A 27,559-nucleotide genomic window follows, 5' to 3' on the forward strand; every position below is an offset into this window, starting at 1 on the left:
GAGGTCAGGAGTTCGAGACCAGCCTGGCCAACATGGTGAAACCCTGTCTCTACTAAAAATACAAAAATTAGCCGGGGGTGGTGGCAGGCGCCTGTAGTCACTGCTACCGGGAGGCTGAGGCAGGAGAATGGCATGACCAGGGAGGCGGAGCTTACAGTGCTCTAAAAAAAAAAAAAAAAAAAAATCAGGCAGGCGGATCACAAGCTCAGGAATTCGAGACCTGCCTGACCAACATGGAGAAACCCCTTCTCTACTAAAAATACAAAAAATTAGCTGGGTGTGGTGGTGCATGCCTGTAATCCCAGCACTTTGGGAGGCTGAGGTGGGTGGATCACCAGAGCTTAGGAGTTCGAGACCAGCCTGGCCAACATGGAGAAACCCCGTCTCTACTAAAAATACAAAAAATTAGCTGGGCGTGGTGGTGCATGCCTGTAATCCCAGCTACTCGGGAGGCTGAGGTAGGAGAATCGCTTGAATCTGGGAGACGGAGGTTGCCGTGAGCCAAGATCGTGCCATTGTACTCCAGCCTGGGCAACAAGAGCAAAACTCTATCTCAAAAAGAAAAGAAAAGAATCTCAAGAAAGAAAGAAGGGAGGGAGGAAGGAAGGAAGGAGAGAGAGAGAGAGAGAGAGAGAGAAAGAGAGAGAGAGAGAGAAGAGACAGCCTGTACTATCCACCGGTTGAGTTGAGGGATGAAGAGAGGAGAGGGGAGGGGAGGAGAGGGGAGGAGAGGGGAGGGGAGGAGAGGGGAGGAGAGGGGAGGGGAGGAGAGGGGAGGAGAGGGGAGGGGAGGAGAGGGGAGGGGAGGAGAGGGGAGGGGAGGAGAGGGGAGGAGAGGGGAGGAGAGGGGAGGAGAGGGGAGGGGAGGGGAGGGGAGGGGAGGGGAGGAGAGGGGAGGAGACGGGAGGGGAGGAGAGGGGAGGAGAGGGGAGGGGAGGGGAGGGGAGGGGAGGGGAGGAGAGGGGAGGGGAGGGGAGGGGAGGAGAGGGGAGGGGAGGAGAGGGGAGGGGAGACCAGACGAGAAGAGACAGCCTGTACTACCCACCCGTTGAGTTGAGGGGTGAAGAGAGGAGAAGATAGGGGAGGAGAGGATAGGGGAGGGGAGGGGAGAAGAGAAGACAAGAGCCTATACTACCCACCCGTTGACTTGAGGGGGAAAGGGAGGGGAGGGGAAGGGATGGGAGGGGAGGGGAAGGGATGGGAGGGGAGGGGAATGGAGGGGAGGGGAGGGGAGGGGAGGGCGGGGAAGAAAAGAAAAGAGAGGAGAAGAGGACAGCCTGTACTACCCTCTCGTAGAGTTGAGGGGGGAGGGGAGGGGAGGAGAGAGGAGAGGAGAGGAGACAGCCTGTACTACCCACCCCTTGAGTTGAGGGGTGCCGGAAAACCCCGGACTTTTCTTGTGGAGGTGGAGGGGAGGGATTCCAGGGTTAGTCACAGCTGTCACTTTTCTGCTTCTTGTTTCTGGCAGGGTTCACTGTCCTGGGTGCTTGATTCGTTGCTAGCGATCCGGAGAAGAAAGGGTTAAAGGAATCCCTCCCCCACCCCTGGAATTCCAAAGGCGCAGCCAGGCTCGAATTTCCACGCGGGTGGTACTGAATTAACGGCTGGGCCCCGGCGCCTTTCTTTTAACTAATTACATCTGCAAGGGCCTTAATTCCAAATGAGGCGTCATTCCGGGAGACCAGGCATTTGGAACTCAACGTATATATTTTGGGGCCGCGATCGAGGCGCGTCTCCCGTCTTCTGCCTCTGCGTGTCCTCAGCTGCAGAAAGGCCGCCCTTGAGCCTTCGGAGAGCTCATGAGGAACCCGTGTATGCCTGGCGTTCCATTATTGGAACGCTAAGCTTGTCTGAACGCTGAAGGCCATCGCCAAGATCTGGTTTTTTACACCAAAAAAACTTGCAACCTCCGGCATAAATGGGCGTAAAGTGTCCGTGAGAGCTCATTAAACGACAGGCCCCGGGTCCCTGACGCCCCCCCCCCCTCCAAAGCCCTTGCTCTGGGACGCGCCTTGGACACGTCTGCAGATTCAGCCCTGGCCGGTTCAGCCCCCAGCGGCTGTCAGCAATGAAAGGGGTCCCAGAAAGGACTGGAAAAAGCAGATCACAACGGGAATCCCGAGGCAAGAATGCAGGAGCCAGGCTATGTGGCAAGCCTCAAATATAGCCAGCAGGTTGTGTTAATCCCGCATCACGGACGCTGTGAGCTGTGGAAGGAGCTTGGGATGAGGATTGCTGGGGATGCCTGCAGCTGTTTCTGCTGAAGCTGCCTCTGCGGCAGGAGGTGTCACGTTGCACCCCAGGAAGGTCTCTGTCCAGCGCAGACCACGTGGCCCTTCCTGGTGCTACTCAAGCCCTGGAGAGAGCCTCTAGGCTATTTGAGGTTCCTGGACTCCAGCTTTAGCCAGAGCCAGCTAGGAGGAGGCTGGGAGCTTGTTAAAGCCTGAAGGTAAGCCGGATGCGGTGGCTCACGCCTGTAATCCCAGCACTTTGGGAGGTCGAGGCAGGTGGATCACCTGAGGTCAGGAGTTCAAGACCAGCCTGGCCAACATGGTGAAACCTCATTTCTACTAAAAATACAAAAATTATCCAGGTGTGGTGGCAGATGCCTGTAATCCCAGCTACTCGGGAGGCTGAAGCAGGAGAATTGCTTGAAACCCGGAGGTGGAGGTTGCAGTGAGCCGAGATTGCACCACTGCACTCCAGCCTGGGTGACAGAGCGAGACTCCATCTCAAAGACAAAAAAAAAAAAAAAAAAGCCTGATGGTCCTGGGAATTCCACCCAAACTGAAAACCCAGAACAGGTGTCCCTGGCCCCCTCAAATAGGACACCAGACACCCCCTCAAATAGGACACCAGACACCCCCTCCAGGCTGGCCTCCAGGGACATCAGAACCAGGTATAACAATATATGTAGGTTGCTTTTGTCTTTTTTCTACTGGTGGCAGAATCAAATTCGTAACAGCTTTTTTTGCTGTTTATTTCTCTCTTTTTTTTTTTTTGTTTTTTTTTGTTGGTTGGTTGGTTGGTTTTTTGTGAGACGTTCTCACTGTGTTGCCCAGGCTGGTCTTGAACTCCTAGGCTTAAGCGACCCTCCTGCCTGGGCATCCGACAGTGCTGGGATTACAGGCGTGAGCCACCGCGCCCAGCCTATTATTTTTTGTTTATTTGTTTGTTTGTGATGGAGTTTCAATCTTGTTGCCCAGTCTGGAGTACAGTGGCACAATCTCAGCTCACTGCAATCTCCACCTCCTGGGTTCAAGCGATTCTCCAGCCTCAGCCTCCCGAGTAGCTGCGATTACAGGTGCATGCCACCACGCTCTGCTAATTTTTGTATTTTTTTTTTAGTAGAGACGGGGGGTTTCCCTACCTTGGCCAGGCTCGAACTCGTGACTTCAGGTAATCCACCCGCCTTGGCCTCCCACAGTGCTGTGATTACAGGCGTGAGACATCGTGCCCGGCCTATTTCTCTTTTTTTAAAACAGAAGTGATCAGCATGGACTGGGCGCGGTGGCTCACACCTGTAATCCCAGCACTTTGGGAGGCCGAGGCAGGTGGTTCACGAGGTCAAGAGATCGAGACCAGCCTGGCCAACATGGTGAAACCTCGTCTCTACTAAAAATACAACAATTAGCTGGGCGTGGGGGTGTGTGGCTGTAATCCCAGCTACTCAGGAGGTTGAGGCAGGAGAATCCCTTGAACCTGGGAGGCGGAGGTTGCAGTGAGCTGAGATTGTGCCATTGCACTCCAGCCTGGGCCCAGGAGCTCAAGGCTGCAGTGAGCTAAGATTGCACCACTACACAGCACTCCAGCCTGGGAGACAGAATGAGATGCTGTCTCTCAAAAAAAAAAAAAAAAACAGGAAGAAAATTAGTTAGGCTCCTGGTCTCACGCCTGTAATCCCAGCACTTTGGGAGGCCAAGGTGGGTGGATCACCTGAGGTCGGGAGTTCAAGACCAGCCTGACCAACATGGTGAAACCCCGCCTCTACTAAAAATACAAAATTAGCCGGGCGTGGTGGCAGGTGCTTTTATTCCCAGCTACGCGGGAGGCTGAGGCAGGAGAATCGCTTGAACCCGGGAGGTGGAGGTTGCAATGAGTCAAGATTACACCACTGCACTCCAGCCTGGGCAACAGAGTGAGACTCTGTCTCAAAAAATAAAAATTGATAGGCCGGGTGCAGTGGCTCACGCGTGTATTCCCAGCACTTTAGGACGCCAAGGCAGGTGGATCACCTGAGGTCAAGAGTTTGAGACCAGCCTGATCAACATGGTGAAACCCCGTCTCTACTGAAAATACAAAAATTAGCGAGGTGTAGTGGTAGATGCCTGTCATCCCAGCTACTGGGGAGGCTGAGGCAGGAGAATCACTTGAATCCGGGAGGTGGAGGTTGCAGTGAGTCAAGATTGTACCACTGCACTCCAGCCTGGGCGACAGAGTGAAACTCTGTCTCAAAAAAAATAAATAAAAACAAACACGGTATACATTTTGCACCCCAGCCTGGGAGACAGAGCGAGACTCCATCTCAAAAAATACAAATAAATAAATAAATAAAACAAAAACAGTAACTTCTTTGCACTTCAGCCTCGGAGACAGAGCAAGACTCTATCTCAAAAATAAATAAGTAAATAAATAAATAATAAATAGGCCGGGCGAGGTGTAATCGCTTGAACCCGGGAGGCGGAGGTCGCGGTGAGCCGAGATCGTGCCATTGCACTCCAGCCTGGGCGACAAGAGCGAAACTCCGTCTCAAAATAAATAAATACATACATAAATAAAAATAAAAACAAAAACAGTAACTTTTTTGCTCTCCAGCCTGGGAGACAGAGGGAGACTCTGTCTAAAAAAATATAAATAAGTAAATAAAAACATAAATGGTAACTTTTTTGCACTCCAACCTGGGAGACAGAGGGAGACTGTCTCAAAAAATATAAATAAATAAATAAATAATGGTGACTTTTTCTAAAAAAATATAAATAAATAAAGGCTGGGCGCGGTGGCTCACACCTGTCATCCCAGTACTTTGGGAGGCCGAGGCGGGCGGATTACCTGAGGTCAGGAGTTCGAGACCAGCCTGACCAACATGGAGAAACACCGTCTCTACTAAAAATACAAAATCAGCCGGATGTGGTGGCGGGTGCCTCTAATCCCAGCTACTCGGGAGGCTGAGGCAGGAGAATCGCTTGAACCCGGGAGGCGGAGGTTGCGGTGAGCCGAGATCGTGCCACTGTACTGCAGCCTGGGCAGCAAGAGTGAAACTCCGTCTCTAAATAAATAAATACAAAAATGGTGACTTTTTTGCACTCCAGCCTGCCAGACAGACTGAGACTTCGTCTCAAAAAAAAAAAAAAAAAAAAAAAAATTCCATTGCCACCAGCGTCTTCTTCCCCTGGTCCAGACACCAGGTAGCACCTGAGCGCCGCCCACCCCCCGTGGGGGAGATGTGGCCCCCACACTCTTTCTCCCAGGGAAGGATCACGACTCCGCTCTGTCGTCAGGAAGTTGAGAAATTTCAACTCGGATGATTTGGAAACAGGCCTGATAGTCTGTGCTTCCTCTTCGGGAAAAAGAGATGTCACAACGCGCTGGGCTCCACCCTCCCCCGAGAGCTTGCAGATTTCCGGCTTCTGAGGAGCTGCCCTACCACAGCTCCTTCTGTCGCTAGATAAGGGGTTGGGGTCACACCCTCCTCCCTTCTGTGGCTGGAGGGATGGTCTGTGGACACAAGAATGTGTGGCCACAGGGAAAGTGAGCCAGTATCAGCAGAAAAAGCAAACTGAGGCCGGCTCAGTGGCTCACGCCTGTCATCCCAGTACTTTAAGGCTGAGGTGGGCTGATCACGAGGTCATGAGTTCGAGACCAGCCTGGCCAACACGGTGAAACCCCATCTCTACTGAAAATACAAAACTTAGCCGGATGTGGTGGCGGGTGCCTGTAATCCCAGCTACTCAGGAGGCTGAGGCAGGAGAATCGCTTGAACCCGGGAGGCGGAGGTGGCAGTGAGCCGAGATCGCACCACTGCCCTCCAGCTTGGATGACAGAGCGAGACTCCATCTCAAGAATAAAAAGAAAAGGAAAAAGCAAACTGATATTGTCCCCAACATGGAGGATGGGGCATTCTCAACCTCGGCACTGCTGACATTGGGAGCGGGAGGATTCTCTGTGGTGGGGCTGTCCTGGGCACTGGTGGGCGTTGAGCAGCCGTCCTGGGATCCACACACCGGGGGCCAGGAGCAAACTTCCCAGGACTGACACCAAGGGTGTCCACAGATTGTCATTCTCTTGTGATTGTCTCTAGACATTGCCAAGTTTCCCCTGGGGGTAGAATTCTCCCTGGCCTGTGAACCACTGTTATAGATAGATGATACATAGATAGATGATAGATAGATAGATAGATAGATAGATAGATAGATAGATAGATAGAGTAGATAGAAAGATAGATAATAGATGGAAGAGAAGATGGACCGATATAATAAGTGATCATTACAGATATGATAGATGATAGGTGATAGGTAGACAGATGATAGATCGATAGATAGATAAAATAAAACTTAGATGATACATATAACAAATGATTATGATAGGTGATAGATACATAGATATCTATATACATATATAGAGGGAGTAAATACAAAGACACATAGACAATAGATGGAATAGAAGATCGATTGATATAATAAGTGATCATTATCGATATGATAGATGGTAGGTGATAGGTAGACAGATGATAGACATATAGATAGATAAAACTTAGATGATAGATATCATAAATGATTATGATAGGTGATACATATCTATGTAGATATCTATATAGATATATAGAGAGAGTAGATACAAAGAGACATAGACAGATAATAGATGCAATAGAAGATTAATTGATATAAGTGATCATTATAGATACGATAGATGGTAGGTGACAGATGATAGATGATAAACATATAGATAGATAAAATAAAACTTAGATGATAGATATAATAAATGATTATGATAGGTGATAGATATCTATCTAGGTAGATATCTATATAGACAGATATCTATCTAGATAGATATCTATATTGACAGATATCTACCTAGATAGATATCTGTCAATATAGATATCTAGAGAGAGTAGATACAAAGATAGAGGGACATAGATAATAAATGGAATAGAAGATCGATTGATATAATAAGTGATCATTATAGATATGATAGGTGATAGGTAGATGATAGATGATAGACATATAGATAGATAAAACTGAGATGATAGATATAATAAATGATTATGATAGATATCTATCCATATAGATATATCCACATAGATATGTCCACATAGATATATCCACATAGATATATCCACATGGATGTATCCACATAGATATATCCACATGGATGTATCCACATAGATATATCCACATGGATGTATCCACATAGATATATCCACATGGATGTATCCACATAGATATATCCACATGGATGTATCCACATAGATATATCCACATGGATGTATCCGTATAGATATACATAGATATCTATCCATATAGATATATAGAGAGAGTAGATACAAAGATAGAGGGACATAGAAAGATAATAAATGGAATAGAAGATCGATTGATATAATAAGTGATCATTATAGATATGATAGGTGATAGGTAGACAGATGATAGATGATAGACATATAGAGAGATAAAACTGAGATGATAGATATAATAAATGATTATGATAGATATCTATCCATATAGATATATCCATATAGATATACATAGATATCTATTCATATAGATATATAGAGAGTAGATACAAAGATAGAGAGCATAGACAAATAATAGATGGAATAGAAGATTAATTGATATAATAAGTAATCATTACAGATATGATAGATGGTAGGTGATAGGTAGACAGATGATAGATAATTGATAGATGATAGATAGGGTAGATAATTGATAGGATAGATAAGTGATAGATGATAGATAGATAGATAGATACATACATAGATAGATGCCGGGCATGGCGACTCACACCTGTAATCCCAGCACTTTGGGAGGCCGAGGCAGGTGGATCACGAGATCAGGAGTTCGAGACCATCCTGGCCAACATGGTGAAACCCCATCTCTACTGAAAATACAAAAATTGGCCAGGCATGGTGATGCACGCCGGTAATCCCAGCTACTCGGGAGGCTGAGGCAGGAGAATGGCGTGAACCCGGGAGGCACAGATTGCAGTGAGCAGAGGTCGCGCCACTGCACTCAGGCCTGGTGACAGAGCAAGACTCCCTCTCAAAATAATAATGATAAACAAAGTTCTGGGATTACAGGCGTGAGCCACCACTCCCGGCCTGGGGCTGTAGTTTTCCATCTCTTTGTTCCAAAGGCCGGAGTCACCAGCTTATCTTAATTTGCCTTGTGGTCTACCTGCCAACCTTCCCACCATCCCACACAGGAAAACTCATTGAGGCTGCTTCAGCAGACAACACCCTGAGCCTATTCCCACTGGTGCCTTTACTTATTACAACGCCGAGCTGCTTCAGAGGCAGAACAGGCTTATCTGAGTCCTCAGACTTCTCTCCTTCCCAACAGCATCAACATATTCCAGGAAAATCACGACTTGTGAATTTATTATTTTTATTTTATCTTATTTTATTTATTTTTTGAGATAGAATTTCACTCTTGTTGCCCAGGCTGGAGTGCAATGGCACGATCTCAGCTCACTGCAATGGCCACCTCCCAGGTTCAATCGATTCTCCTGCCTCAGCCTCCCAAGTAGCTGGGATTACAGCCACCTGCCACCACACCCAGCTATTTTTTTTGTATTTTTGTTAGAGATGGGGTTTCACCATGATGACCAGGCTGCTCTCAAACTCCTGACCTCAAGTGACCTGCCTGCCTCGGCCTCCCAGACTGCTGGGATTACAGGTGTGAGCCACTGTGCACGGCCAATGTGTAGATTTATTAAATGCCCCTGTTCGGCCTCCCAAAGTGCTGGGATTATAGGTGTGAGCCACCTCGCCCAACCCACCATCTAAAGTCTGTCTCTGAGCTTTACCTCATACCACCCCCACTCCTGGTATCCATCCCTGCCCCTGAGAAAAGGGAGGTGAAGGAGACCAGGAACCACAGTTTTCAGCTAAGAGGAAACTTCAGGTCAGAAAGTCCCTGCCTGGCCCACGTCCCTCATTCTAAAGAGAGAACTGGGGCTTCCCAGCAAGGAACAAGGAGATGGCACAGACAAGGCTATGTCTGTTCAAACAGTGACATTCTCTGGGCCATGTGTCCATCAAGCAAAAGATATCACCATCCCCATGTTCACAGACCAGGACAGGCACCTACAGGAAGCCGCTGACAGGTGCTGGGATGTATCTCAGAGCTCGGTCCTTTGAACACATCCCTCTGGGCCACGTTCTGGCCTTAGTACTGGAGGTTAAAGATTCACGGGACCATTGTTTCTGGAAAGGCAGGGAAGTATAAATAAACAAATGCTCAATGTCATCTGAAGGTGACGTACGAGGGAAGCGGAGAACTGAGAACTGGAGGCGGAGGGTTTCCAGTCATGGTGCAAGGCAAAGGGGTAGAAGGAATTACATGGTGAGAAAGGAAGCAAGAGAGAAGCCAGGGTCTTTTTTATTTTTTTGAGACGGAGTCTCACTCTGTTGCCCAGGCTGGAGTGCAGTGGCGCGATCTCGGCTCACTGCAACCTCCGCCTCCCAGGTTCAAGTGATTCTCCTGCCTCAGCCTGCTGAGTAGCTGGGACTACAGGCACCTGCCACCGTGCCTGGCTAATGTTTTTTGTATTTTTAGTAGAGATGGGGTTTCACCGTGTTAGCCAGGATGGTCTTGATCTCCTGACCTCGTGATCCGCCCGCCTCGGCCTCCCAAAGTGCTGGGATTACAGGCGTGAGCCACCACGCCCGGCTTTTTTCTTTTTTTGAGACAGAGTCGCACTCTGTCACCAGGCTGCAGTGCAATGGCGCGATCTCGGCTCACTGCAACCTCCACCTCCCGGGTTCATGCCATTTTCCTGCCTCAGCCTCCCGAGTAGCTGGGACTACAGGTGCCCGCCACCACGCCCGGCTAATTTTGTGTATTTTTAGTAGAGACGGGGTTTCACCATGTTAGCCAGGATGGTAAAAGAACAAACTCTCACACGAACTCACAGAGGAGAGCTCATTTACTGTCTCATTACCTTGGGGACTGCACCAAGCTATTTACTAGGGATTCACCCCATGATCCAAACACCTACCACCAGACCTCACACCCCAACATTGGGGATCCCATTTCAACATGAGATTTGGAGGGTACAAACATACAGACTCTATCACCGTCTCAATTTTTTTTTTTTTAAGAGGGACTCTTGCTCTGTTGCCGGGTTGGAGTGCAGTGGCACGATCTCGGCTGATCGCAAGCTCCGCCTCCAGGGTTCAAGCGATTCACCTGCCTCAGCCTCCTGAGTAGGTGGGATTACAGGCATTACAGCTGCATGTCCATGGTGGGCTGTGGGATGGTGATAAAAGTAGGGACAGAGAAGTCTACGTTCAGCCAAGATGGAATCATGGAAACGCACTTTACCCTCCCATCTGAAACAATCAAGAAAAACGTGGAAAAATGCAACTGTGATAATTTCTTTTTTTTCTTATTTTTTATTATTATTATTATTGAGACAGAGCTTCACTCTTGTAGCCCAGGCTGGAGTACAATGGCACAATTGCAGCTCACTGCCACCTCCAACTCCAGGGTTCAAGCGATTCTCCTGCCTCAGCCTCCCGATTAGGTGGAATTACAGGTGCACGCCACCATGCCCAGCTAATTTTTGTATTTTTAGTAGAGATGGGGTTTTACCATGTTGGCCAGGCTGTTCTCGAACTCCTGACCTCAGGGGATCCGCCCACCTCAGCCTCCCAAAGTGCTGGGTTTACAGGCATGAGCCACCACACCCCGCCAACTGTTAGTTTCTTAAGGCTGTGACAATAAATTAAAACAGATTGGGAGGTTTCCAAGAAAAGAGATTTATCCTCTACCTCAGTCCTGGAGAACAGAAGTCTGAGATCAAGGTGTCTTAGGGCTATGCTCCCTCCAGAGGCTCTAGGGGAGGATCCTTCCTGCCTCTCCCAGCTCCTGGGGTTCCAGGCATCCCTGGGCTTGTGACCGCATCACTACAGTCTCTGCCTCTGTCTTCACGTGGTCTTCTCCTGTGTGTCTGTGTCTCCTCTTCTGTCTCTTAGAAGGACACCTGCCGCCGTTGCATTTACGGCCCATCCTAATTCGGGATGATCTCATCGCCAGATCCTTAATCACATCTGCAAAGAAACTTTATCGAAATGAGGTCCCATTCCCAGGTTCTGGGGCTTAGGACATGGACAGATCTTTTGGACATCACCGCCCAACCCAATGCAGTTGGCTTTGCTTCCTTCCGGAGGCTCTAGGGGAGGATCCTTCCTGCCTCTCCCAGCTCCTGGGGGCTCCAGGCATCCCTGGGCTTGTGGCCACATCACTGCAGTCTCTGCCTCTGTCTCCGTGTGGCCTCATCCTCTGTGTCTGTGTCTCCTGTTCTGTCTCTTAGAAGGACACTTGTCACTGCATTTACAGCCCACCCTAATCCAGGATGATGTCAATCCAAGATGGATTTCATTTTGAGATCCTTCACTTAATTGTATTTGCAAAGACCCTATTTCCAAATGAGGTCCTATTCACAGGTTCTTGGGGGTTAGGACCTGAATCTATCTTTTGTGGATCATCATTCAACTCATTATAATATTGTTTGGTACCTTCTAGAAGGTTTAGGGGAGGATCCTTCCTGCCTCTCCCAGCTCCTGGGGGCTCCAGGCGTCCCTGGGTTTGTGGCCGCCTCACTGCAGTCTCTGCCGCCATCTCCATGTGGCCTTCTCCTCTGTGTCTGTGTATCCTCTTCTGTCTCTGATGGGGTCACCCCTCATTGGATTTAGACTCCAACCCCAATGCAAGACGATTTCATTTTGAGATCATTCCCTTAATCACATCTGCAAAGACGCTATTTCCAAATGAGATCATATTCACGGATTCTAAGGTTGAGGACCTGGACATGTCTTTAGGGGATCCCCATTCAACCCACTGCAATTTGGTTTGGTTCCTTTTAGAAGCTCTAGGAAAGGATCCTTCCTGCCTCTCCCAGCTCCTGGGGCCTCCAGGTGTCCCTGGGCTTGTGGCCACATCACTACAGTCTCTGCCTCTGTCTTCACGTGGCCTTCTCCTCTGTGTCTGTGTCTCCTCTTCTGTCTCTTACAGGGATACCTGGTATTGGATTGAGAATCCACCCTAAACCTAGGATGATCTCATCTCAAGATCTTTTACTCATTACACCTGCAAAGACACTATTTCTTTTTTTTTTTTTTCTTTTTTTGAGACAGAGTCTCACTCTGTCACCAGGCTGGAGTGCACTGGCGCGATCTCGGCTCACTGCAACCTCTGCCTCCCAGGTTCAAGCGATTCTCTTGCCTCAGCCTGCTGAGTAGCTGGGACTACGGGCGCCCGCCACCGCGCCTGGCTAATTTTTTTTTGTATTTTTAGTAGAGACGGGGTTTCACCATGTTAGGCAGGATGGTCTCGATCTCCTGACCTCGTGATCCGCCCACCTCGGCCTCCCAAAGTGCTGGGATTACAGGCGTGAGCCACCGCACCCGCCTTTTTTTTTTTTGAGACAGAGTCTCACTCTGTCACCAGGCTGGAGTGCAGTGGCGCGATCTCAACTCACTGCAACCTCCGCCTCCCGGGTTCAAGCGATTCTCCTGCCTCAGCCTCCCAAGTAGCTGGGACTACAGGTGCCCGCCACCACGCCCGGCTAATTTTTGTATTTTTAATAGAGATGGGGTTTCACCATGTTGGCCAGGATGCCCTCGATCTCTTGACCTTGTGATCTGCCTGCCTCAGCCTCCCAAAGTGCTGGGATTACAGGCGTGAGCCACCGCACCCGGCCAAATGCAAAGACCCTATTTCAAAATAAGGAAATAAAAAAATATTTCACAGCTGGACTTGATGTTGCATGTCTGTGGTCCCCGCCACTCTGCTTGAGCTTGGGAGTTCAAGGGTACGGTGAGCTGTGATCTCACCATTGCACTCCAGCCTAGTTGACAGAGCAAGACTCTGTCTCAAAAAAATAAAAATAAATTAATAAAATAAAATAATAAAAAGTGGGTGAGGTCAGGAGTTCCAAGACCAGCCTGGCCAACATGGTGAAATCCCGTCCCTACTGAAGATATAAGAAATTAGCAGGGTGTGGTGTCAGGCACCTGCAGTCCCAGCTACTCGGGAGGCTGAGAAAGGAGAAGGCTTCAACCCAGGAGGCGGAGGTGGTGGTGAGCAGAGATCGCACCACTGCACTCCTGCCTGGGCGATAGAATAAGACTATGTCTCAAAAAAAAAGAAAAGAAAAAAGAAAAAAAAAAGAGTGGAGATAATTACAGCAACCTACTCTTTAAATTCTAAACAAATGGACTGGGCGCGGTGGCTCACACCTATAATCCCAGCACTTTGGGAGGCTGAGGCGGGCGGATCACTTGAGGTCAGGAGTTCAACACCAGCCTGGCCAACGTGGTGAAACCCCATCTCTACTAAAAATACAAAAATTACCAGGCACAGTGGCGCACGCCTGTAACCCCAGCTACGTGGCAGGTTGAGGCAGGAGAATCGCTTGAACCCAGGAGGTGGAGGACGCAGTGAGCCGAGATCAGGACACTTCACTCCAGCCTGGGGGACAGAGTGAGAGTCTGTCTTTTTTTCTTTTTCTTTCTTCTTCTTTTTTTTTTTTTTGAGATGGAGTCTCGCTCTGTTTCCAGGCTGGAGTGTAGTGGCGTGATCTCGGCTCACTGCAACCTCCGCCTCCCAGGTTCAAGTGATTCTCCTGCCTCAGCCTCCTAACTGGGATTACAGGCACGCACCACCATGCCCAGCTAATTTTTTGTATTTTTAGTACAGATAGGGTTTCATCACTATACCCAGCGTGGTGTCCAACTCCTGAGCTCAGGCAATCCACCCGCCTCGGCCTCCCAAAAGTGCTGGGATGACAGACGGGAGCCACACCAGGCTGGGCTGCTTCTGTACATTTTAGGTAGACGTGAGACATGAATCAAACATATTTAAGATACACATTGGTTCAGTCCGGAAAAATGGGGAAGCTCACAGCGAACGCTCCCAGGTAATAGGTAGATTTAAACATTTAGTGATTGGTAATTGTTTGAAATAATTGTTCTTTTTTTTTTGAGATGGAGTTTCACTCTTGTTGTCCAGGCTAGAGTGCGGTGGCATGATCTCAGCTCACTGCAACCTCTGCCTCCCGGGTTCAAACGATTCTCCTGCCTCAGCCTCCCGAATAGCTGGGATTACAGGCATGCGCCACCATGCTCGGCTAAGTTTGTATTTTTAGTAGAGACGGGGTTATTTTTGAGGTGGAGTCTCACTCTATTGCCCAGGCTGGAATGCAGTGGCATGATATCAGCTCACTGCAACCTCTGCCTCCCGGGTTCAAGCAATTCTCCTGCCTTAGCCTTCCAAGTAGCTGGGATTACAGGCGTGCGCCACCACGCCCGGCTAATTTTTGTATTTTCAGTAGAGACAGGGATTCACCATGTTGGCCAGGCTGGTCTTGAACTCCTGACCTCAGGTGATCCGCCCTCCTCAGCCTCCCAAAGTGCTGGGATTACAGGCTTCAGCCACCGCGCCCGGCCTAACACAGATCTTAAGTCTGAAAAAGAAATATTTACAATTGGCTGGGTCTGGTGGCAAAAAAAAAAAATACAAAAAATACAAAAATTAGCCGGGCACGGTGGCACCTGTAATCCCAGCTACTTGGGAGGCTGAGGCAGAAGAATCACTTGAACCCGGGAAGCGGAGGTTGCAGTGAGCCAAGATCATGCTACTTCACTCCAGCCTGGAGGACAGAGCAACACTGTGTCTCAAAAAAAAAAAAAAAAAAAAAAAAGAGAAACATTTACAATCTATTCTCTCTGAAGCCTGCTCCCTGGAGGCGTCATCTGCTTGATAAAACCTTGGTCCCCAAACCCTATACCATTATAACCCAGACATTCTTTTCTATTGATAATAATTCTCGGCCAGGCACAATGGCTCACGCCCGTAATCCCAGCACTTTGGGAGGCCGAGGCGGGTGAATCACCTGAGGTTGGGAGTTCGAGACCAGCCTGACCAACATGGAGAAACCCCGTCTCTACTAAAAATACAAAATTAGCCGGGCGTGGTGGCGGGCGCCTGTAGTCCCAGCTACTAGGGAGGCTGAGGCAGGAGAATCGCTTGAACCCAGAAGGCGGAGGTTGTGGTGAACCGAGATCGCGCCATTGCACTCCAGCCTGGGCAACAGAGCGAGATTCCACCTCAAAAATAAAATAAAATAAATAGGCCGGGCGCGGTGGCTCACACCTGTAATCCAAACACTTTGGGAGGCCGAGGCGGGCAGATCACAAGGTCAGGAGATCGAGACCATCCTGGCTAACACGGTGAAACCCCGTCTCTACTAAAAATACAAAAAATTAGCTGGGCGTGGTGGCGGGCGCCTGTAGTCCCAGCTACTCGGGAGGTTGAGGCAGGAGAATGGCGTGAACCCGGGAGGCGGAGCTTGCAGTGAGCCGAGATCGTGCCACTGCACTCCAGCCTGGGCCACAGAGCGAGACTCCGTCTAAAATAAATAAATAAATAAAAATAGGACTCTGATTTTCCCTCCCCTTTTCTGTGTAAAAACTGGCCGTAAGGAAATTCCATGACCTCCCTTGTTTGTCTGAAGATCCTAAGATTTCCATTCCAGAGAGGAACAGGAATTCCGTTCTTTTCTTCTGCCCCACACCCAGAAGAAAAGGAGCTCTGCTGAGAGACACCAAGAAGAATCTAGAAAGACAGGCCTGGCTGGATTTCCTCACTCATTCATTAGCCTTAGATCAGACCTTTTTCCACCAATTCTGTTTCTACACAGCTGTCCAGACTGTGTTAAACCTAAGCTTAAAAACGAACAGTTTCACGCCTGGCACGGTGGCTCACGCCTGTCATCCCAGCACTTTGGGAGGCCGAGGCGGGTGGATCACGAGGTCAAGAGATCGAGACCAGCCTGGCCAACATGGTGAAACCCTGTCTCTACTAAAAATACAAAAAATGAGCCTGGCATGGTGGCGGGCACCTGTAATCCCAGCTACTCGGGAGGCTGAGGCAGGAGAATCGCTTGAACCTGGCAGGTGGAGGTTGCGGTGAGCTGAGATCAAACCACTGTCCTCCGACCTGGGTGACAGAGTGAGACTCAGTCTCAAAAAAAAGAATGTGCCAAGATCATGTATCACTCTGGGGTTTTTCTGCAGACAGATCATTTGGGCCCAGGAGTTCGAGACCAGTCTGGGCAACATAGTGAGACCTCGTGTGTACAGATAAGTTTTTTAATAAAATTCCCTGGGCACAGTGATCCCAGCCTGTCATCCCAGCACTTTGTGAGGCCAAGACAGGCGGATCACATGATGTAGGAGGTCGAGACCATCCTGGCCAACACGGTGAAACCCTGTCTCTACTAAAAATACAAAAAATTAGCCAGGCGTGGTGGAGGGCGCCTGTAGTCCCAGCTACTTAGGAGGCTGAGGCAGGAGAATGGCGTGAACCCAGGAGGCAGAGCTTGCAGTGAGCTGAGATCACGCCACCACACTCCAGCCTGGGAGACAGCGAGACTCCGTCTCAAAAAAAAAAAAAAAAAATTGCCTGGACACCTTGATCCCAGCCGGTCATCCCAGCACTTTGCGAGGCCAAGACAGGCGGATCACATGAGGTAGGAGTTCGAGACCAGCCTGGCCAACAGGGTGCAACCCCGTCTCTACTAAAAATACAAAAATTAGCTGGGCATGGTGCTGCATGCCTGTAATCCCAGCTACTTAGGAGGCTGAGGTATGAGAATCACTTGAATCCGGAAGCAGAGATTGCAGTGTGTTGAGATCACACCACTGTACTCCATCCTGGGGGACAGAGTGAGACCCTGTCTCAAAAAAAAAAAAAAAAAAAAAAAACAGAAAAAAAAACAAGAGAAAAGAAGAGAAAAAACAGAGGTTTATAGCATCTCCACAGGCTCCTGTTATCACTAATGTAAACCACAAATAAAATTTGAATGCTTGCTCAACCATCTGAATGGATCCCTTCCCTCAGCTAAGGACATTTGAAAGTTAAGGCCGGGCGCGGTGGCTCACGCCTGTAATCCCAGCACTTTGGGAGGCCGAGGCGGGAGGATCACCTGAGGTCAAGAGATCAAGACCAGCCTGGCCAGTATAGTCAAACCCTGTCACTACTAAAAATACAAAAAATTAGGTGGGCGTGGGGGCAGGTGCCTGTAATCACGGCTACTCAAGAGGCTGAGGCAGGAGAATGGAGTGAACCCAGGAGGCAGAGCTTGCAGTGAGCCAAGATCGCGCCACTGCACTCCAGCCTGGGTGACAGAGTGAGACTCTGTCTCAAAAAAAAAAAGTTAACCTGAAAGTCTAGTTCAGGCCGTCATGGAAAGTGGAGCCGGACATGCCTCATTACAGCCTCCTGCCTTTAGAATTCAGGCACAGCTGAGCAGCATTCACGTGAAAACCAAGATCATAAGATTCACAAAACAGGCCGGCACAGCGGCTCATGCCTGTAATCCCAGCACTTTGGGAGGCAGAGGCAGGCGGATCACCTGAGGTCCGGAGTTCGAGACCAGCCTGGCTAACACGGTGAGACCACCCCCGCCGCCGCCCCATCTCTACTAAAAATACAAAAAAAAAAATATTAGTCAGGCGTGATGGCAGGTGCCTGTGATCCCAGCTACTTGGGAGGCTGAGGCAGGAGAATCGCTTGAACCCGGGAGGCGGAGGTTGCAGTGAGCCGACATTGCACCATTGCACTCCAGCCTGGGCAACAGAGCGAGAGTCCATCTCAAAAAACAAAACAAAACAAAAAAAACCGGTAGCTAATAAGTAGCCTCTGAAAAGGACATCAGTTTCGGAGTTTTTGGCCCAAACCTGGGAGAATAATAAGACGTGGGGAATTCTTTCTGTGGGCAGAAGAGCATGCAGAGCGGGAAACCCAGTCTCCGTTTCTTGGAAAGCCTGTTTCTCATCTGTTCTCAGAACCTTTCTCTCAGCCGCTAACCTTTAGGATAAACTGCCAGACAAGGGACATTTGAAATCCCGCAGCTCACAGCTGCCAGGTAATCCTCGGTCCTAGAGAAGTAGAAACCGACCCCTCTGGGCCATGGGATTTTGGTTCTGGAAGGTCTGTGGGCTCCAGAGGAATGAGGGTTTTTTGGTTTTTGGTTTTTGTTATGAGACGGAGTTTCACTCTTGTCACCCAGGCTGGAGTGCAGTGGCACGATCTCGACTCACTGCAACCTCCGCCTCCCAGGTTCAAGAGATTCTCCTGCCTCAGCGTCCCAAGTTTCTGGGAGTACAGGTGCCTGCCACCACGCCTGGCTAATTTTTCTTTCTTTATTTTGTTTCTGTATTTTTAGTAGAGACAGGGTTTTGCCATGTTGGCCAGCCTGGTCTCGAACTCCTGACCTCAAGTGATCCACCCGTCTCGGCCTCCCAAAGTGCTGGGATTACGGGCGTGAGCCACTGCGCCCGGTCAGAAACAGGTTTTTCTTTTGTTTTGTTTTTATGTTTTCAGATGGAGTTTCACTCTTGTTGCCCAGGCTGCAATGCAGTGGCACAATCTCGGCTCACTGCAACCTCTGCCTCCCAGGTTCAAGAGACTCTCCTGCCCCAGCCTCCTGAGTTTCTAGGAGTACAGGTGCCTGCCCCCACGCCCGGCTAATTTTTCTTTTTTGTTTTTGTATTTTTAGTAGAGACATGCTTTCACCATATTGGCCAGCCTGGTCTTGAACTCCTGACCTCAAGTGATCCACCCCTCTCGGCCTCCCAAAGTGCTGGGATTACAGGCGTGAGCCACTGTGCCCGGTCAGCAAGATTTTTTTTGTTGTTTTTTTTTTGTTTTATGTTTTGAGACGGAGTTTCACTCTCCTCACCCAGGCTGGAGTGTAGTGGCACGATCTCAGCTCACTGCAACCTCCACTCCCGGGTTCAAGTGATTCCCCTGCCTCAGCCTCCCGAGTAGCTGGGATTACAGGTGCCCGCCACCACGCCCGACTAATTTTTTTCGGGGTTTTTTTTTTTTTGAGACGAAGTTTCGCTCTTGTTGCCCAGGCTGGAGTGCAGTGGCACGATCTCGGCTCACCGCCACCTCCGCCTCCTGGGTTCAAGCGATTCTCCTGCCCCAGCCTCCCGAGTAGCTGGGATTACAGGTGCCCACCACCACACTCGGCTGATTTTTGTATTTTTAGTAGAGACAGGGTTTCTCCCTGTGGGTCAGGCTGGTCTCGAACTCCTGACCTCAGGTGATCCGCTCCCCTCGGCCTCCCAAAGTGCTGGGATGACAGGGTAAGCCATTGCACCCAGCCTTTTTTTGATGTTTTTAGTAGAGATGGTGTTTCCCCATGTTGGCTAGGCTGGTCTCGAGCTCCTGACCTCAACTGATCCACCTGTCTCGGCCTCCCAAAGTGCTGGGATTACAGGTGTGAGTCAATGAGCCTGGTCAGCAAGAGATTGTTTTTGTTTTGTTTTGTTTTGTTTTATGTTTTGAGATGGAGTTTCACTCTTGTCGTCCAGGCTGGAGTGCAGTGGCATGAACTCAGCTCACTGCAACCTCCACCTCCTGGGTTCAGGTGATTCGCCTGCCTCAGCCTCCCGAGTAGCTGGGATTACAGGCGCCCGCCATCACGCCCAGCTAATATTTCTTTGGTGTGTTTAGTAAGAGATGGTGTTTCACCATGTTGGCCAGGCTGGTCTTGAACTCCTGACCTCGTGATCTGCCCGCCTCAACCTCCCAAAGTGCTGGGATTACAGGCGTGAGCCAGCGAGCCCGGCCCAGAAGCATGAGCTTTTTGTCATGGAGAATTTCCAGTTGGGAAGGAGTTATCTGGACAGGATCATTCTGATCACGGTGCCCCAGGGAGACCCCTGTGAGGGCCGCTTTCTGTCACGTAGAGAACAAAGAACAGCCTGAATGAGAAGCTCTCTGGCAGCATCATGAATGCTCCCAACCCGACAGAGGGCAGGTGCTCTGCAGACCCCTCCCCTCAGCTGAATGGTTTCTCCCTGGGGAAGCTGAGCCCCTCTCCTTGCCCCTTAATCCCATTCCCCTGAGAGCAGAGCTTCTATTTCTTTTTTTTCTTTTCTTTTCTTTTCTCTTTTCTTTTCTTTCTTTCTTTTTTTTTTTCTTTTTTTTTTTTTTTTTTGAGACAAAGTCTCTCGCTCCTGTCCCCCAGGCTGGAGTGCAATGGCGCGATCTCGGCTCACTGCAACCTCTGTCTCCCGGGTTCAAGCAATTCTCCTGCCTCAGCCCCCTGAATAGCTGGGATGACAGGCGTCTGCCACCATGCCCGGCTAATTTTTCTATTTTTAGTAGAGACAGGGTTTCACTATGTTGGCCATGCTGGTCTCTAACTCCTCTGACCTCAGGTGATCCTCCCGCCTCCACCTCCCAAAGTGCTGGGATGACAGGCGTGAGCCACCGTGGCCAGCCCAGAACTTTTATTTCTTATCTCTGCATTCCCCCAACTCAACTTTCTCCCCAGCTCCCCTGCTCCCCTACCCCACCTCCTCCCCAACCCATCTCCTCCTTCACCTGCTTCTAGCCCCTTCCAGGAAAGCTGATGTCCCTTGTGAAAGAAAAATAAATCGCCTGGCACGGTGGCTCATGCCTGTAATCCCAGCACTTTGGGAGGCCGAGGCGGGCGGATCACGAGGTCAGGAGATCGAGACCATCCTGGCTAACACGGTGAAACCCCGTCTCTACTAAAAATACAAAAAATTAGCCGGGCGTGGTGGCGGGCGCCTGTAGTCCCAGCTACTCGGGAGGCTGAGGCAGGAGAATGGTGTGAACCCAGGAGGTGGAGCTTGCAGTGAGCCCAGATCGCACCACTGCACTCCAGCCTGGGCGAGAAGAAAGAAAAATAAATCTCTGGGCCCCGCTGGGAACTGCTTAGAGCCTCTCCCTCTCATTGTATTCAAAGTGACGTCTCTGCTCACTGAGATAGATGCATATCTAATTGCCTCCTTTAGAGAGGCTAATCAGAAACTCAAAAGAATGCAGCCATTTGGGAGGCAGACAGGGGCGGATCACCTGAGGTCAGGGGTGTGAGCCACTGCCCCTGGCCCATCTTGCTTATGTTAATTGATTTCTTATGTATCCCTAGAATGTATAAAACCCAACTGTGAGGCCGGATGCGGTGACTCGCCTGTAATCCCAGCACTTTGGGAGGCCGAGGCGAGCAGATCGCCTGAGGTCAGGAGTTCGAGACCAGCCTGACCAACATGGAGAAACCCCGTCTCTATTAAAAATACAAAATTAGCCGGGCATGGTGGCGCATACGTGTAATCCCAGCTACTCAGGAGGCTGAGGTAGGAGAATCGCGTGAACCCGGGAGGCGGAGGTTGCAGTGAGCCGAGATTGCACCATTGCACTCCAGCCTGGGCCACAAGAGTGAAACTCCATCTCAAAGCAAACAAAGAAACAAACAAAAAACAAATCGCACTGTGCTCTGAGCCCCTTATGCACCTGTCACGGCTCTACATCCTTAGCTCTGGCTAAACAACTTCCTAAACTGACTGAGACCTGTCTCAGTTATTCGACGTTCATGCTGGATACACGCTGGTTGGGTGAGACATCATTGTCCCGTGACAAGCTCCCAACCTTGGCAAAATCAACTTTCTAAATTCACTGAGTCCTGTCTCAGATTTGCCGGGTTCACACGCATGTAGGGGCAGCAGCTTCCTATTCCTGGTTCCCTACAGAACCCAGCGCTTGCGGCTAAAACCGCCTTTGCAAAATGCTAACTGAGGAAATTATGAGGGGGAAAGAGGCCAGACCTAACTGACTCTGTCTTGCTTTGAACGTTGAAGCTGTCCTTGTTATTCCCTGGGCGTAGGCCGAACTAACTTTGAGAAGAAATTCAGGCCGGGCGAGGTAGCTCATACCTGTAATCCCAGCACTTTGGGAGGCCGAGACGGGCGGATCACAAGGTCAGGAGATCGAGACCAGCCTGGCTAACACGGTGAAACCCCGTCTCTACTAAAAATAGAAAAAATTAGCCGGGTGTGGTGGCGGTCACCTGCAGTCCCAGCTACTCGGGAGGCTGAGGCAGGAGAATGGCATGAACCCAGGAGGTGGAGCTTGCAGTGAGCCGAGATCGCGCCACTGCACTCCAGCCTGGGCGACAGAGCGAGACTCCTTCTCAAAATTAAAAAAAAAAAAAAAAGAGAGAAGAAATTCAGTTCGTGGTGTAATTCTGAAACAAAATGGAAAACAGCCCCTTTCCCTAAGAGCTAAGGTCCAGTCTGCCTTCAGAGGACTCACAAATTAGCTACAAAATTAGAAATTACAGTTTAGGGCTCCTGCAGGAGTATGTCACTGTTGTAAAACTAAGATCGATGCTTGAGATGTTTTGCAGAGCCTGCATTTGGCGGATAAGCTGACACCACCTAGACTGGCCATCTGGCTCAACCAGTTCTGCCATCCCATCCAGGAACAGAAAACAACAAGAAAAACTCACTTCAGGCCGGGGTGCAGTGGCTCATGCCTGTAATCCTAGCACTTTGGGAGGCCGAGGCAGGCGGATCACAAGGTCAGGAGATAGAGACCAGCCTGGCTAACATGGTGAAACCCCGTCTCTACTAAAAATACAAAAACTTAGCCAGGTGTGGTGGCGGGTGCCTGTAATCCCAGCTACTCGGGAGGCTGAGGTAGGAGAATCGCATGAACCCGGGAGGCGGAGATTGCAGTGAGCCGAGATTGCACCATTGCACTCCAGCCTGGGAGAGAGTGCAAAACTCCATCTAAAAAGAAAAGAAAAGAAAAATGCTTAAGGTGCTTTGTGAGGGTCTGATATACAATTGAATGGATCTGGCCCTAAGCGCGGAGTGAGCCGTGAGATACGAGCCATTATATCGCGTTGTGCATCTGGTCAGCCATCTGGTTGAACTCTTGGGAATTTAAAGTTCTCCACATTGATGATGAAACTCAGAAACAAGGTGTGAGCCATTGACAAGAAGAAGTATAACAGTGCCAGTTCCAGCAGCCTTGGTGAACCGTCTGGTTGAGCTCTTGGGAAGATAAACTTCTCTACATCAATGTCAAAAGGAAGATATGGGCCTTTGACAAGAAGATGCACCGTGGTGCCAGTTCCAGCAGCCTGGGTGAGCCATCTGGTTGAGCTCTTGGGAAGATAAACTTCTCTACATCAATGTCAACAAGAAGATATGAGCCTTTGACAAAAAGATCCACCATAATGCCCAGTTCCAGCAGCCTGGGTGAACCATCTGGTTGAATTCTTGGGAAGATAAACTTCTTTACATTGATGTCAACAACAGGGCATGACTCATTAAAGACAAAAAGGCCCATTATTGTGCCCACTTCCAGCAGCCTTGGTGAGTCATCTGATTTGGCTCTTGGAAAGACAAACTTCTCTACATGAATGGTGAAAGTCAGAAACAGGGTATGAGCCATTGACAAGCAGACCCACTATAGTTTGCAGTTTGGGCCTTGGTAAGCCATCTGGTTGAACTCTTGGAAAGTTAAATTTCTCTACATCGATGTCAGCAACAAAGTATGAGCCATTCACAAGAAGATCCACCATGGTGGCCAGTTCCAGCAGCCTTCATGAGCCACCTGCTTGAGCTCTTGGGAAGATAACCTTCTCTACATCAATTCTGGAGAGAGGCAGCATGCTACAGTTTGGGTACGGTTTGTTTGGTCCTGCCAGGTTTCATGTTGAAATTTGACCCCCTGTGTGGTAGGTGGGGCCTGGTGGGAGATGTTTAAACCATGTGGGTGAATCCCGTATGAATGGCTTGGTCCTGCCCCCAGAGTCATGAGTGAGTTCTCATTCTCAGTTTCCTGGAGAGCTGGTTGTTGAAAAGACCCTGGCACCTCCCCTCCTCTCTCTTGCTTCCTTTCTGCCCATGTGGTCTCTCCACACACAATGTCTTCCCTTCACTTTCTGTCATGACTGGAAGCAGCGTGACGTCCTCACCACAAGCAGGTCCAAACACCACGCTTCCTGGACAACCTGGAGAACCACTATGAGCCGAATAAATAATCTCTTTTTTTTTTTTACCTTTTTTTTTTAATTTTATTATTATTATACTTTAAGTTCTAGGGTACGTGTGCACAACATGCAGCTTTGTTACATATGTATACATGTGCCATGCTGGTGTGCTGCACCCATTAACTCGTCATTTAACATTAGGTATATCTCCTAATGCTACCCCTCCCCCTCTCTCCCCACCTCACAACAGGCCCCAGTGTGTGATGTTCCCCTTCCTGTGTCCATGTGTTCTCATTGTTCAGTTCCCACCTATGAGTGAGAACATGCGGTGTTTGGTTTTTTGTCCTTGCGATAGTTTGCTGAGAAAGATGGTTTCCAGCTTCAACCCTGTCCCTACAAAGGACATGAACTCATCATTTTTGATGGCTGCATAGTATTCCATGGTGTCTATGTGCCACATTTTCTTAATCCAGTCTATCGTTGTTGGACATTTAGGTTGGTTCCAAGTCTTTGCTATTGTGAATAGTGCCATTATAAACATATGTGTGCATGTGTCTTTATAGCAGCATGATTTATAATCTTTTTTTTTTTTGAGACACAGTCTCGCTCTGTCGCCGGGCTGCAGTGCAGTGGCACCATCTCGGCTCACTGCAAGCTCCACCTCCCGGGTTCAATTGATTCTCCTGCCTCAGCTTCCCAAGTAGCTGGGACTACAGGTGCACGCCACCACGCCCAGCTAATTTTTGTGTTTTTAGTAGAGATGGGGTTTCACCATGTTGGCCAGGCTGGTCTTGATCTCTTGACCTCATGATCCGCCTGCCTCGGTCTCCCAAAGTGCTGGGATTACAGGCGTGAGCCACCGCGCCCAGCCGATGATTTCTTCTTTATCAATTACCCAACCTCAGGTATTCGTTTACAGCAACATGAATGGACTTAGACAGCTCCTGCAGGAATGGGGAGGCTAAGACGGTAGAGGTGCAGCCTGGTCAGCCATCTTTCACCTTTGCTGATGTTGCTATCCAGGTGTTTTCCATTGCATGTGCATGACGCCCTATGCTTTGTTTAGGCGCCAACTGTTTGTATCGTAACACATGTCCAGTCTGCTTGGTTCTTTTTTTTGAGACGGAGTTTTGCTCTTGTTGCCCCGGCTGGAGGGCAATGGCACCATCTCAGCTCACTGCAACCTCCATCTCCTGGGTTCAAGGGATTCTCCTGCCTCAGCCTCCTGAGTAGCTGGGATTACAGGCACTCGCCACCACGCCCGGCTAATTTTTGTATTTTTTTTTTTTTTAGTGAGCCACTGCCCCTGGCCTGCTTGGTGTTTCTTATGATTTTGTAGACAGCACAAAAGGCATCTGTATTTGTGTGTGTGCAAGTGTGTGTGCAGGTGTGTGTGTGCCAATATGCTTGTTTGTGCAGAGGCATGTGCAGATGTGTGTGTAGTTGTGTGTATGGATAGGTACACTGTGTGCAGGTGTGTGGGGATGTGTGTGTGCAGGTCTGTGTATGCAGACATGCATGTGTATGGAGGTGTGTGTGTGTACAGACGTGCGTGTAGGTGTGTGTGCATGTGTGTGTGCAGATGTGTGTGTAGTTGTGTGTATGCACATGTGCATTGTGTGCAGGTGTGTGGGGATGTGTGTGTGCAGGTCTGTGTGTGCAGACATGCATGTGTATGGAGGTGTGTGTGTGTACAGATGTGTGTGCAGGTGTGTGTGCAGATGTGTGTGTAGTTGTGTGTATGCACATGTGCATTGTGTGCAGGTGTGTGGGGATGTGTGTGTGCAGGTCTGTGTGTGCAGACATGCATGTGTATGGAGGTGTGTGTGTACAGATGTGTGTGCAGGTGTGTGTGCAGATGTGTGTGTAGTTGTGTGTATGCACATGTGCATTGTGTGTAGGTGTGTGGGGATGTGTGTGCACGTCTGTGTGTGCAGATATGCGTGTGCGTGCAGGAGATTGGGGATGTGTGAGTGTGCAGGTCTGTGTGTGCAGATGTGTGTGCAGACATGTATGTGTGTGCAGGTGTGTGTGCAGGACTGTGCCAGTGTGCTTGTTTGTGCAGATGTGTGTGTAGCTGTGTGTATGCCCATGTGCACTGTGTGCAGGTGTGTGGGGATGTGTGTGTGCAGGTCTGTGTGTGCAGTTGTGTGTGCAGACATGCATGTCTGTGCAGGTGTGTGTGCAGATGTGTGTGTAGCTGTGTGTACACCCGTGCGCACTGTGTGCAGGTGTGTGGGGATATGTGTGTGCAGGTCTGTGTGTGCAGATGTGTGTGCAAACATGCACGCGCGTGCAAGCATGTGTGCAGGAGTGTGTGTACACGTGTGTGCAGGCGTGTGGGGATGTGTGCGTGTGCAGGTCTCCGTGTGCAGATATGTGTGCAGACATACGTGTGTGCAGGTGTGTGTGTGTAGATGTGTGTGGGACTCACACTTGAGCTGTTCCACGGGCCAGTCTTTGGAGCCGAGGTCAGGAGCCAATGAACTCACGGAGCAGTTACAGGTTTCCCAATCCTATGAAATGAGGAAGCTGGGGAGGGAGGGGCAGGGAGGCTATGATGACACAGAGGAACTCTGAAAGGAGCTACTGAGAAGCGGGAGTCTCCGAGAGAAGAAAGGCAGGTGGAAGGAGAGGAAGCGGATGCCGTGGGGGTAAGCTAAGTTCTTTCCTTCTGGGGTCTTTGAGCATGTCGAGTCACCCGGGTACATGTTTCTGCTGTGTCTGTCGATAGAAAAGAAAGAGACTGAACTGTAACATAAGATTTCAAACGTTGACTCGAGCCGAAGTGGGGACAGCGGCCCAGAAGACTGAGAGCCAAGGAACCTTGCATATGAGTTGTCTTCTGCCTTTGTTATATGCAGGTTTTTAAAGCAAAATTTAAAAAATAAAATAAAATAAAAAGAGGGAGGTGTTGCTGGAGGACAGGGAGGGGCTTCTGTGAAGCTGCTGGGAATTCTCGTTGGTTTACAGAAAAAACAATTGATTAATGATTGGCTGTACATTGCTAAGCTACAGGGCGTTGGGGTGTAGTATCTAGCACGGAATTATTACGTGAATTCATAGCTATCTGTGGCATCCGGAAGCCGTTTCGAGAGATGAACGCGGCCGGGCGTGGTGGCTCACGCCTGTAATCCCAACACTTTGGGAGACTGAGGCGGGCGGATCATCTGAGGTCAGGAGTTCGAGACCAGCCTGGCCAACATGGAGAAACCCCGTCTCTACTAAAAATACAAAATTAGCCGGGCATGGTGGTGGCAAGCACCTGTAATCCCAGCTACTCAGGAGACTGAGGCAGGAGAATCGTTTGAACCCGGGAGGCAGACCTTGCAGTGAGCTGAGATTGCACCACTGCACTCCAGCCTGGGCAACAAGAGCGAGACTCTATCTCAAAAAAAAAAAAAAAAAAAAAGAGAGAGGAAAAGAGATGAACGCAGAGCTGAAAGGGGGAGGGAGTGTGATGGTGTTACTGGTTACTAGAAAGGGGTCCTGATCCAGACTCCAAGAAAGGGTTCTG

At 49.5% G+C, this 27,559-nt stretch overlaps 1 protein-coding gene across 5 annotated transcripts in view; it reads left to right on the plus strand.

Annotated features, from left to right (window-relative positions):
* Positions 1 to 9,179: 9,179 nt before the first annotated feature.
* LOC129395249 (granulocyte-macrophage colony-stimulating factor receptor subunit alpha) overlaps positions 9,180 to 27,559 on the plus strand; it is a 90,448-nt gene continuing 72,068 nt past the window's right edge. For 2 of the 5 annotated variants that reach the window (XR_008622740.2, XR_008622741.2), the window contains exon 1: positions 9,180 to 26,696. The gene's annotated coding sequence lies outside the window, so the exon portion shown is untranslated. The remainder of the gene's footprint in view (positions 26,697 to 27,559) is intronic. The other 3 variants (XR_010111226.1, XM_055106248.2, XM_055106249.2) reach the window with 2 other exon arrangements.

This window comes from Pan paniscus, chromosome X, assembly GCF_029289425.2.
Source record: "Pan paniscus chromosome X, NHGRI_mPanPan1-v2.0_pri, whole genome shotgun sequence".
In the NCBI taxonomy this organism is placed as follows: domain Eukaryota; kingdom Metazoa; phylum Chordata; class Mammalia; order Primates; family Hominidae; genus Pan; species Pan paniscus.